The sequence below is a fragment of the Phascolarctos cinereus genome, unplaced genomic scaffold, assembly GCF_003287225.1.
Source record: "Phascolarctos cinereus isolate Bilbo 61053 unplaced genomic scaffold, phaCin_HiC Scaffold_5;HRSCAF=322, whole genome shotgun sequence".
NCBI lineage: Eukaryota > Metazoa > Chordata > Mammalia > Diprotodontia > Phascolarctidae > Phascolarctos > Phascolarctos cinereus.
Genome location: NW_027555958.1, coordinates 27310798 through 27316260, shown reverse-complemented (window position 1 = coordinate 27316260; position 5463 = coordinate 27310798).

Here is a 5463-nt window from a genome sequence, read left to right as displayed (position 1 = left end):
TTTGTACATGTGGGTCCTTTCTCCATTTTTATGATCTGTGGGATACAGCTCTTAAAGTGCTATTGCTGGATCAAAGGGTATGCACATTTTTATAGCCCTTTGGGCATTTGTACTTTACTTTTGATGGAATTAAATGCTATCTTCTTAGAGATGGATGAATTATCCTCCTGGTAAATCCTGTGGAGTTCTCATTTTTCATTTAGCTGCTTCTGAATGTCCCCAACATTTTCATCAAACCAGTCTTAATGTCTGCAAGTATTGTGACCCAGACGAGCAAACACTGCGCTGCACACCAAATTCTCTGAAATTCCCACTCCTTTTCTACTCTGCTGTTGCTGACTGTGTGCTGGCTCAAATTTTCCTCCAAGGTAGCAACACATTGCTCTCAGAGAAGAGCTCTAATCTGTTGACATTAATTCTTCTGGTCGTCATTTTGCCTTAGGGCCACCATTTTTGTTGAATGTGAAAATTTAGCTTGGAGAGGATAAGTCTATGATCAGTCCAGCACTCTGTGCCACACGTTGCCGTCGTTACTTTTGTGTCCTGTCTGTCTCTTCTCCTTACAGTCACATAGTCTATTAAATGCCAATGTTTGCTACATTGGTGCATCCACAAAGTGTTACTGCATTTAGGCAAACGGAAGACAGTGTCGGTGATGAGGTAATAAGGGGCACAAGTCTTCAGTAGTAAAGTGACCATTGCTGTAGCTGTTTCCAACTCCTTTCCTCCCTAGTACTCCGTGCCAAGTCACCCCGAATTATAAGCTTGCCCTCTTTTGGCACATTGATGATGAAGGTCTCCAGGTCTTCATAAAATTCTTCTTTGACCTCATCAAGGTTCATCACGGTGGCAGCATAGGCACTGATGAGGGTGGAATGGCGTTTTCCTGCAAGTGGAAATCACATTGTCATGAGCCTGTCATTCACTCCTTTTGGTAGGCATTCAAGCTTGCTGACTAACTTAGTTTTTTTGGTTGTTGGGTTTTTTTGTTTTTTTGGTGAGGCGATTGGAGTTAAGTGACTTGCCCAGGGTCACACAGCTAGTAAGTGTTAAGTGTCTGAGGCCGGATTTGAACTCAGGTCCTCCTGACTCCAAGGCCAGAGCTCGATTCACCACACCACCTAGCTGCCCCTCTAACTTAGTTTTGATTGCAAAACCTACTCCAGCTTCGGGGCACTCCCCTTCACTGCAGCCACTCCAGAAAAACGTGTATCCAGCTTCTACTTCACTAAGCTGGCCTTCATTTGCCAGACTTGTTCCACACAGGGCTGCTATTTGGTTGTGACATCTGCTGAGTTCTCTTGCAACAAGAGCTGTTCGTCTTTCAGGTCTGCTGGATTCTGTGTTGTCTATAGGTGTGCACACCTTCCACGTGCCGACGGTGAGTGGTATCGTCTTTGCAGATGTTTCTGTATATTTTTTGTGTTTCGACCACAGGGTAGATGGGATCCCCCCCCGCCACAGTAATCAGGCCAAGGTTGGGTAAACAATTTTTAGGGCACCTTTTCTAGCCCCTTCCTCACACCAGGAGGTGAGCAGTGCAGTCCTTAAAAGGCTGCTCAGACACCCAGGGGGCTGCCGAACCCCACTGCTGCTTCCAGTGAGAAGACGACCTTATGGCCTGGGTCACCTGTGTGCACGGCTGTGACCACAGCTCCCAGTGTATCCACACCTGCTGCTTCATCACTTGCCTGTTGCCACAGGAATTTGAGATACTTAAAAAGGGTAAAGTGTATGGGTGATCTCATTTGATTCCTGCATAAACTGTATTTAACTGAGGCAGAGCTGCACAGATTCGTCGGCCTCACTCTCTCCTCCAGAGTCACCACAGTCCAATGGCAGGACAGAATCAAGATGACCGGTGATGGCACAGGAGGCAGTGGATGACCTTGGTGTCTTAACCTCTAAGCGCTCCACGGCGCCTGCTTCAGCCACCTTCATGGCCATTGGAACAGGTGGTTCTTATCTGCCCACTCCACCAGGGGAAGTCTTCCCATGCTTGGGGTAGACACCCCCCCAGCTCACTGATGGGTTTGAGACCCCTCAGTTAGCATCAACCTGGTTTAGCCTGTATGCTGAAATGGCTTACAGGGTGTGGCCGCTGAGCATGCTACAGCTTCTTGGAGCCACAAGTGGGAACTGAGTGGAACAGGCGGACACTAAAGATGGATGAATAGCCCAGATTTAGGAACCAGCTAGGTGGCTCAGTAGATAGAGTGCTGGGCCTGGAGTCAAGAAGACCTAAGTTCAAATCCAGCCTCAGACACTTCCTAGATACGTGACCCTGGGCAAGTCAACTTAACTTGTGTGCCTCGGCTTCCTAGTCTGTAAAATGAGCTAGAGGAGAAAATGGCAAACCACTCCAGTATCTTTGCCAAGAACATTTATTAGCTGTGTGACCTTGGACAAGTCACCTAACCCTGTTTGCCTCAGTTTTCTCATCTGTAAAATGAGCTAGAGGAGGAAATGGCAAACCACACCAGTATCTTTGCCAAGAAAACCCCAAATGCGGTCATGGGAAGTTGGACACGACTGAAATGACTGAACATCAGCTCCCTGATTCCAAGTCTAGCATCTACCCACTATGCCATCCGGCTCCCACGGCTCACAGGCAGCTGAGCCAGGATTCAAATCTCCATCCTGGCTCCAAATACGGTACTATCCATTTGCATCCTGCAGCAGGGGAGAGGATCCAGGTGGCACATGTTAGCTGAGCTGTCTTCAAATATTTGAACGACTGTTCTGTGGGAAAGAGATTAGATGCGTTTTGCTTGGCTAGTTATTTTATTTTATTTTTTTGGGTTAGGCACTTGGGGTTAAGTGACTTGCCCAGGGTCACACAGCTAGTAAGTGTCAAGTGTTTGGTCTGATGTCAGATTTGAACCCAGGTCCTCCTGACTTCAGGGCCAGTGCTCTATCCACTGCGCCACCCGGCCGCCCCCACTTGACTAGTTGTACCAATGAGCAAGGAATACTGGAGGGCAGGGGAGGGAAATGATGGACTCACAAGGAAAAATGGCTAAAACCAAAGTCCTCTCCCCCAACTCAGCCTAACTGCCTTTTCTCTGGTCCTGATAAGTTAGAGATTAATCATTATCAATCTTTGTCATCCTGTCTCATTCCTCTCTCAATTCCCACAGCCACCCCCCAGCGCCAGGTCCTTGGCTAACACCAGGCATCTGTTTGTTGCTTCCTTGAAGAGATCAAGGCGATGCCCACCTCTCTCCATTGCCTTCCACTTGATGAACACAACCACTAACAATGCCTTGGAACATCGTCCCAAGGATAGGTCCCAATGTAGCCACCTCAACTACAAAGTCTGCATGCTATTGCAATTATTAGCTGTTAAAATGAGGATTTATGGAAGGTCCCGCCTAGAAGAGAATCCACAGAGGAGGGGAAATTCTGGAGATGCTGAGCTCCATCCCTGGGCAGGAAATTTCCAGAACAATAAGATCACAGAGGCACACAAATATTATATTATATTTATATTATATATATCATTATATAATATCTTATATTATATTAGGATTGTTAATACTACAGTCAAGTCCTTCCCCAATGTTTCATTATAGTATGGAAATCACCTGGCTGACCCACTGGATATCAGCATCTACACTCAAAAGGGTCTCAATGGGCTTGAATAGTGGGCTGAAATCGAGTAAGACAAGACTTATAGGGAGACGTGTTAGACAGGCAGATGGAACATTTTTTTTAACGCACTTAAAACAGGAGAAAAGGAGACAACATTTTCCCACTAGACTGTAAGCTCCTCAAGAGAAAGGACTGCATTCTGCCTTTTTTCACTCCCAGAATTTAACACAGTGCCTGACACACAGTAGGTGCTTAATAAATGTTTATTGATTGACTAACTCGCTGTATGCCAGATGTGTGCTAAGTACTGGAGACACAAATAATGGCCAACAAGACAGTCCCTACCCTCAAGGAGCTTACATTCTAATAGGGAAGTTAACCCCAAAAGGTGAGTTGGAGAGGGAGGGGAGGGTACTCTAATGGAGGCAAGGCAGCTATTGAGGAATGAGTCAAACGGACAGTGGAAGGCCCCCATTCTGGGGAAGGTCTCTAATGAAATGATGATCTGGGCTAGAGACTTCCCAATATGGAGGGAGGGCCTCAGGGTGGAATACAGGCTAGTGAGGAGGTGGAAACGTCCAGAGGGTCTTCTTGGGTCCAAAACATCAATTTCACCAGTACAAAAAAGGGAAGACATGCCATGATAAGTCAGTGTGTAGCCAGGACAGCTGAGAAAGCTAATTACTTTTAGTGTTCAGATAGCTGGCGTATCCAAGAAAAGGGAAGGGGCATCTTCTCTTTACCCTGCCCTGTTCAGGCCACATCTAAAGGACTGAGTTCAGGGGTAGCTAAGTGGCACAGTGGATAGAGCACTGGCCCTGGAGTCAGGAGGACCTGAGTTCAAATTTGGCCTCAGATACTTGACACTTAAGCTGTGTGACCCTAGGCAAGTCACTTAACCCTGTTTGCCTTGAGGGGGAGAAAAAAAGAAAGGACTGGGCTCAGTTCAAGGCAGGATATTTTAGGAAAGACAGTGATAAGCTGGAGATCAACTAACATAGGGAAGGGTCTTGGGGCCACCTTATATGAGGATCAGATCAAAATTGGGGACATTTAGCCTGGAGAAGAGAGGATCTAGGGGAAACATAATAGCTGTCTTCAAATATTTGAATGTCTCTTCTAAGGAAGAGATCAGACGTGCTTTGTTGGTTCCAGAGAACACCCAGGAGCTACAGGGGGATGTCACAAAGAGGAGGATTTACTCTTCTTTTTTTGAGGCTTTCACATGGAGGTTGGATAACCCCTGTAAGAGGTCGGGGATCAGTGATTCATGTTCAGGGATAGGTTAGGATGGAGGTCCCCTTCTCCCTCTAAGACCTTGGGATTCTGGGGGACCTGGGACTCCCCAAGACTGTAAGGCTAGCATGCAACATTAGAACTGGCTGGTCCCATCAAGGGGATGTCTGCTGTCCAAGAACCAGCCTATGAGTTCAAAGAGGTTCCAAGGTCCTGTCCACCTCCTAGTGTTGGGAAAACAGTAGACCAAAAGATACTTCAACGTTTTCTATGGTTTTGCTGTCTTACAAAATATTCCTTCATCTTCTTTTACTTAACTGGCAGCGTGTGTGTGTGTGTGTGTGTGTGTGTGTGTGTGTGTGTGTGTGTGTGTGTGTGCGCGTGCACTCATTCATTGACTCATTCAAGCAGTATTCATTCAAGGCCAGGCACTGTGCAATGTCCAAGGTTTCTCATGAGACATAGTCCCTGCTCTCTCATAGTTTACGATCTAATTGGCAAATCACCAAGTATTTCTGAAGTACTTACTGTGTGCTTACTACAGGACAGCTAGGTGGCACAGTGGACATAGTGCTGGGCCTGGAGTCAGGAAGACTCATCTTCCTGAGTTCAAATATGGCCTCAGACACTTAT